Source organism: Rutidosis leptorrhynchoides, chromosome 2 (assembly GCF_046630445.1).
Source record: "Rutidosis leptorrhynchoides isolate AG116_Rl617_1_P2 chromosome 2, CSIRO_AGI_Rlap_v1, whole genome shotgun sequence".
NCBI lineage: Eukaryota > Viridiplantae > Streptophyta > Magnoliopsida > Asterales > Asteraceae > Rutidosis > Rutidosis leptorrhynchoides.
The window spans coordinates 168,882,837-168,890,950 of NC_092334.1; the positions used below are offsets into that span (position 1 = coordinate 168,882,837).

Sequence of the window (8,114 nt, forward strand, 5' to 3'; positions counted from 1 at the left end):
GTCTTCCTTTCAATACGTGGAAGTGCGGCGCATCCTGGGTGGTTTATCCGACGCTATTCAAATGGAGTTCTATAATCAGGTGATCTAGAGTTGTTGTGAGTGTTTACCATAATTAACATGCGAAGTTGATTACGTTTTGAAAACTGTAGTTGAAGTGCTTTTTATCGAAATCTCACAACTCGAGTAGTTGGAATGTGTGTGTCCCAATAAGCTTTCTTGGTGGAATAGATGAGTAGGTTCAATAAAATCAACATAAACAATCTGGTATGAGTTTGTTCAAAGTCTCCAAGTGGGAGAATGTTGAGTGTGAACGGCTTTAAACAAACGAAAAAGGAGAAACACCAAGAATCTCGCGGAATGCGAGATGTTGGTCCTGGACGCGAGAAGTGTGGCAGACATCGGACCTTGGTGGAACTAGTATCTTCGCGTTTGAAGCCTGAAGTTCGTGTTTGATGTAGCAATCTCATGAAACGCGAGCCCTAGCTTGGCCGACAAGTCGATCCAGAAGTTTCCTTTTCTTGTTTTGTCCTATAAATACAACCTTATGTAACCTGTAATGGTGTGCACGAAAAACATAAAAAAAATTCTCTGGTTTGTGCCCGTTGACTAAACACTTCTCCCTATTTGGAGTTGAGATATAACCACGTTAAATCGTTTGTGTCGTTTTACTTTATTTATCACTTATGTTTTTATTCATTTGTCGTTCGTGAGTTAGTGGTTGTGATCAATCACTTTTGTTGATTGATTCCTAAATTTCTAACCTTTCCATGTATCTCTTTTTTGAGGATTGTAAATAGTAGTACCCAACACATGAATCATGTCAGCAAGCTCACTTTCACTCATGCCTGCGGGAGCACATATCCAACTCCAATTAAACTCCACATTAGAGCGTGTCCACCTTAGCCTCTCGTTGATGCTAGCTTTCTTGTTCTTCTCCAATATGACTAATCTCGTAAATCTGTTCTTGAGCCGCAGTTCACCTAGCCAACAATCTTTCCATAGTAGAGTCTTCCTGCCGTCACCAATTAATTTCTCAAAAGATAAAATAAAGTTAAAAATTGCATTTTGTCATGTCCTTGTTAATGTTAATAGTACTTCTCCATGGAAAATTATTAACATAATAATCGGGTCTCATATTCGAATTACCCAACCCATCTTTCCGTTCATAGATATTAATTATAATCATGGTTCAAAAAGCTTCGATTTAAGTAGTAAGTATTATTTACTTATGATTTTTCTAACGAAGATCATTTCAAAGTATTGTACATATTGACAACCGTCGATAATGATCATATGCAATAATTTAAATTTAAAGTATAATTGAAAGTATGTTAATGATAATCTTTGAACATGTCGTTAGTAAAATTCATTTGCTTATTTATATTTATTATTTATTATTTATATGTAGTGTATTTATTTTAGAATTTTATATTTTATATATTGTAGTATTTGGTTTGGAATCTTGGAGCGTCGGTGGAGGAGGGTGCATCAGCATTTGATGAAACGTGCGTGTCGTGTAAGTAAACGTTTCATAATAGTTTTTTCTTCTTTTTATTTAAAAAATAAAATAAAATAGCAAAGTGTAATTATTGTACTCCGTAATAATAAGAAATAGTATATACTAGAAAAAAATTCGACCGCGCGTTGCTGGGGTTGTATTCAACGCGCGGTCGAATTTGGATATACGTTGTTTGGTACATAATATATCTAGTAGGTTGGGTTGTTTGTTGGACGTGTATGTATATGTATTAAATATAGCACAAAATATTTAGTGTTTTTTTAACGATGTACGTTTCGCGTATAGTTAGTCGCGTTGTGTTCGTAAAATTATTTCGAGTTGAACGGTGGACTCGGGAAAATTTAACTCGCACCGAGCGAGAATATAGGGTCCGTTATTTAGTAATTTTTAACGATGTTCGTTTTGCGTATACTTAGTCGCGTTGTGTTCATCGGATTTTTTCGAGTTGAACGGTGGTCTCGGAAAAATTTAACTCCCACCGAGCGAGAAGATAGGGCCCGTTATAAATTCGGGTGGAATTAATTTCTTTTATTTTAATAAAATTATATATTTACACTTTCTACCCCTGAAAAAAAGTAAAGTTGAGGGGTCGTTGTGTAATTTGAGCGGAAGTTGAGAGACCGTTTGTAGTGTGAACGCAAACTCAAAAGAGGTAAAATTAAAGCGACCAAATTCTGGTAACTTTTAGTATATAGGTAAATAAATTATGTCGAATTGTGTTTAGGTCCACCAAAATGTTTCTCCAATGAAACACATCACTCGACTTCAATTTCTGACAATACTAAATTGTTTAAAATAAAGTGTGACTAGAGGGTGCACATAATGTACAATTCACCATGTACCAGGTCTAGCGTTCGGAGGGTTTAATTATTCGAAGTTTTACCTTCTACGCGGGGAGCCAATGTGCTCGTTAATACGAGAGTTTTCTCGCAAAAAAAAAAAAATTTATTTGATGATAGAGAGGTTTCGTTAAGCTTATATACATGATTTTAGGGGATCGGTGACACTAAATAATAATCATAAAAATTTAATTAACAAGCTATAATTAATTATAAACACAAAATATTAGATACGAGTTAATCAATATGCATAATGCATAAATCTATAAAAACATCAATTAAGTACGTACGCGATATGCATATTGTACATTTGTACCTACATCAAGGTTTTTTTTTTTTTTTTTTTTTTTTTTTTTTTATAGCTAAAATAGTACCGCGTAAGTAGCCTTTTCCCACTTAATAGGTAATGGGCTTTTAACTTTTCTACTAATAAATTGACATAACTTTACTTTGCGGACTTTTATCTTATAGTGGGCTGAACTAATACGGTTATAATATGAGCTAGACCTAAATTTTGATGCACCTTTAAAACTTATGGTTGCACATTATTAAAATCATCGTATTACTCTATGTAAAGCCCAACATAAATTATAGTGGTTCAGCCAGTTAGGCTGGGGCCATGTGCCACCATTTATGACCAAATGGCTCTGCTTCTCTATAAAAGCATTTGTTTCTTCTCATATTCGATGTGAGATACACAAACCAATTAGCTCCAAAAATCACCCCTTAATTGGTTTGTTTTTGCACTCATATCATATAACGTTACTTTTTGTTACCCCAGACTCGTTCATTTACATCTCGACTTTTCGGGACATCCGACCTCTTAACTTGATCACGTCCACAGTCACCCCGATTTAAACCACCGCTACCACAATGATTACACTCGTGCAACCTAGCTCTAAAACCACTTGTTGGATCGTTTTTAGATCCACCAACATGTCCTGCATAAAGCTCAAGAGTTTCCTAGTACTCTTAAAATCAATTGGTGATAGAGGGAGATTCCCTTAAACTTATATACAAGCATTTGTTTTTCTCATATCCGATGTGGGACACACAAACCAATTAGCTGCAACATATTATATTATATTACTATATCCGTCCTATCCTAATTAATTGTACATGTTAATTGATAGAGTAATACTTTTTTTTAACAGTCAGATTAGAGTTACTAACGGGGACCATCGTAGAAGTTCTCGGTCATATTCGTTAGAGGTGTAGTTTCTAAGTAAACATATTTGTTTAGACCTTATTATTGGTCTAAATTATTTGTTTGCTTTTGTTATAAAAGTATTTTTAAATTAAATCTTGTCTTTAACATTTTGGTCATTAAACGAAAAACCCCCATAATTGTTGTTTAAATAGTTCTAGTTAAATTTGCATGTTATTAGTTACTAGAATAAGGTAATAGTTGCTATCCCTAGGAACGAAATTCCCGAATTTATCATAGCTTACTATTTCACATCAATTTTTTAACGCTGATGCCGGAAAGTAATAATTTGAGAATACGGTCCCACATATGTTAAACCAAGGTTAACGTTATTAAGATTCATGTTCCAAAACATCTTTAATTATAATAGGTCGTTGATCGAGCCTAATTTAGACCATATAGGTTTTAAATTGATTCGAGTGCAAACTAATAGTGTTTGGGCTGGTTATGTTTTAAGAACTCTATACGACTACACATTCATACATTCATACTTCTTGGGAGCAAATACGTATCAAGTCCCCCTAGTTTAATATGTTAACACAATAATTTTAGCATGTCAAACTTAAAAAGAGAAATGATGTATTTTTGCGCGAAAACCTTTGCAATTGGTAAAAACAGCTTTGCATTTTTTATTGGAACGCACGTGCATTGTAATAATTACCATAACTGTAACTGTGCAACTTGACATGCTGATTGACTAGGCACATATAATCAAATTTCGATCGTGGAGTACACGCGCCAATGGTTGGTTTCCATATCAACAAGCATTTGGTTGACCGCGCGTTGCGGGGTAAAATCATTCCGCTACGTGTTTACGAAAGTACTTATTAAAGGCTTTACATATCATAAAGGTATGTATTGTTTACAAAAGTGCTTACAAAAGGTGTTACAAAAGTGTGTATTGTTTCCATATCATAAAGGCTTTACAAGGGTGTGTATTGTTTACAAAAGTGCTTACAAAAGGTGTTACAATTGGTAGTCAACTAGTTCTTCTTATTGACTTCCAAATCTTGGGTCATTGATTCTAGCCACTGACAGGCTCATGTGGAAGTAGATGTTAGGAAAATTACTGTATCAAATTCTAACTGAAAATGTTCTTAGAAGATGAGGAAGGCGTGTTGACAACGAAAGTAGCATCAACATACCTTCGACATATTTCTCAATAGTAGTGAAGAGAACAACTAAATTACATAATCTACAACATTAATACCAAAAATTTAAAATAAATACAAAGAGAAACCTGATATTACGTCAGGTAAGCGACTTGAGGTTGAATCTAACGACAAAGAATGCTGCTTACAAAACTCCTGTTGGAAGAGACCTAAAATAAACAACTCCTACAAACAAAAGAACAATAATCAAACAAAGTGTAAAAACACAATGATCGACAGTTGTAGGTTTTTAAACAACTACACAACATATGAAGCAAGTAATCACCTGAAACATGGAAAACAAACCAAAAAGTAATACTTACTCAACAATGACATCACCAACAATTGACAATTGAGAAAGTAACCTTGCAACAACCAAAAGGAAAATATAGGTGAAGTTATGTTCGATGTACACCTGAAAAAAGAAGACAGTACCCAGAGGCGTTTCTATGTATAGACCCGTGGGGTCATGGGACACCGCTAGTTTGAAAATTTTTAGTAGAAAATACTCTGTAAATTGTATAGGACACTACTAAATTTAAATGTATGACCCCGGTATATTTTTCAAATCTATAGTTTTCCTTTTGAATTGTATAAGACACCGCTAAATTATGCTACTCGGACCTATATATTTTTCGAATTTATAATCTTTTTGAAGGTAAACTATCACTAAAATAGCAATCTAATATAATTAGTACTGGAAAAAAATTTCGGGACTCCATTGAATTATAATCCTGGAATCGCCACCGACAGTACCTGGGACAAAGGAGCAGGTTATTCCAATTTACTAACAATCACCCACAAAGTGGAGAAAATTGTTTAAAGCTACATAATACTTCATTATAACTCCAATAAGTGCTGTCTATAACATGTATTTTTAATTGTTTATAAAGAGGATAATGCCATAAAGACAACCAAAATAAGATATTTACAAAATGCAAGTGGCACACATATAAAATGTAATTCAACGAAAACCAATAATACATATTAAAAAAACCAACAAATATGAAAGGAAAGTTAAACGAACACTTACCTGATAGCGAATTAAACCGAAGTTGAGAATATAAATTTAAAAGGCGAAACGTACCAAACGAAGATGAACATATATCAACGCTAATATCATTAGTAACAGCATACTTATAAAGATGCAAATATGTGTGAAAATGATTAAACGAAAAAATGTTAACGCATCACTTACTACGATTACAAAAGATGCGAAAACTTGCAAGTGATATTAAATTTGTACTTCTCTACTCACGTAATATCAGGTTTGTGTATGTAGTATTATTATTTACATCCATACGATAACAATAGGTGTGAAAATTTGCAAATAATACATAAACAACGTGAGATTTGGTAATTGGTACTAATATTTACATACAGAGCATTGAAAATATGCGGAAACTTAGGAGACAATGTGTACAAAATGGCCTGATGTAGTATTTGCTCGCGTTCTAGTCCTTTTAGTTTGATTTGTGGTTTAGTGATGTGTATGTGTATTTCCTTAGTTCGTTAGATAGCAACGTATTTGGGCGGCTCACATCACCTATACATGGAGGACTCGTTGTCAACTATACCTTTATCACCATGAATAAAAAGCGATGAGAACACATTATTATATGACTAAACAAACCACTATAATTACATGTAGGCAAATTTTTAAATAAATACATGCTACAATTGCTGTTGAACGGATTATTTCATCTCAGAACCATAATTTATTGGTAATCCAACTACTAATTTCACATCATCATTCTACAAATTCAACATTTATACATTCATCAAAAGAATGTGGTGTGTAAGTGTGACATCAGAATCTTTGATGGATGCAGCAGTTTCAAAATGAAGAACAGATTGAACAGAAATTCTAAGAGGAAAATATAGTTCTATAATATATTACAAAAAGAAGATGTTGAATGTTTTTAACACTTACTTTGGGTTTACAGTGTTGATTGTCCAGTGGACCGTCTATGCTCGATTTGTTTCGTCCTTGGTTATCGGGTTACTAATATGCTGAACACAAGCCATGTAATATGACTTCAACATGTAATCGAAGGCAACCCCAAACATATAAATAAACACAGCAAGAAACAGAGAAACAACTAAAATCGAAGGCAAGACGTACATTAAGCAGCTACCCAAAACGTAAAGCGTAGATGAACTAACAACAAGCAGGCAACTTAGGTGTCCATTACATCCTCATTAGTAACAGAATCACGTTCACCCCGTTTCAAGATAGCTATTATCACGACATAAAAATAAATAAATGATCAAAGCTACTGAATAAACATAAATGTACGTCACTAAAACAGTAAAATATACTGTGTCTCATAAAGTTCCACCAACACAGTCAGCATAGCAACAACCAAATCCAAGTATTAAAAAAAAAAAAAGAAACCTTATAAAAAAGTGTAATGAAAATTGCAAAAGTAGCACACAGTAGAAAAATACCCTTGAGCATTTAGGATGCCAGAGATAGCACCGACGTCGGCGATGGCGGCAACAACTTGCAATTGAAGCAAAATCGCAACAGCAAAACCTAGGTCTTCAAACAGCAACAAAAGCTAGAAAAAAACAAAACGACAATTAGCTTTATGGATTAAAAAACCCTACAAAATGAAGTTAAAAAGCAAGGTATTAATAAAGTGCACATCGATGTATTAATAATCAAAAATAACAATGGAAGCAATAAATGAAACCCTAATTTTACAAATTCGTAACAAAAGCTAAGGTTACCTGAAAGTTCAAAAACGAAAGTCACATATGCGATGGCTGTGACGACGACGGTGTTTCTGACTGAGTCGCTTGCAGAAGAAAAGACCAAGAAACTGATGAAGCATTTGGAGCCTCCAGGTAACCTGATGGAGTAAATATATCTGACGCAATGAAATGACGAAAATACCATTTTTGAATATAAAAATGGTCTACAGTGACACGGCTTTTACTCAATTGTAATAACAGGTTTTCGAACCTCGCTGTAGCGACCCGACAACAAAATCGTCATTGACGGCGCCGTTAACTTAGGTCCCGTTGCGTGGTCATAGTCCCTATATGAGACGCGTTTGACCAAAATTATGTCGCATTCATTTGAAAAGTACAAGACTTGCAAGGTTTAGTTTACAAACCGTTCGACAACACGTTTAAGTTTACAAAGTTATAAAGCATAAATGAAGTAACTTGCGACATAATATAAGTTGAAAATCACAGTTGCTATAAATAGCGTAAGTATGTAAACATTTGTTTGAATCCAAAGGTGCTATCACTAGCGTATGCATGTATGCTTGACTCCAAACAAGTAATCAAAGTGTATGCATGTATGCTTGACCCCAAGCAAGTATGAGTGTACACCGAAGCATGTATCAAATAGCCATGTATGAACCTGAGAAACATATAGAAAA

General features: G+C 34.1%; 1 long non-coding RNA gene across 1 annotated transcript; it reads right to left on the reverse strand.

Annotated features, from left to right (window-relative positions):
- Positions 1-6,082: 6,082 nt before the first annotated feature.
- LOC139891562 (uncharacterized) lies at positions 6,083-7,276 on the reverse strand. Its single transcript, XR_011773704.1, has 4 exons — positions 7,168-7,276; positions 6,842-6,955; positions 6,650-6,729; positions 6,083-6,293 (listed from the first exon to the last, which is right to left on the reverse strand). It is a non-coding gene; the product is annotated as an uncharacterized lncRNA (long non-coding RNA).
- Between the last annotated feature and the right edge of the window lie 838 nt (positions 7,277-8,114).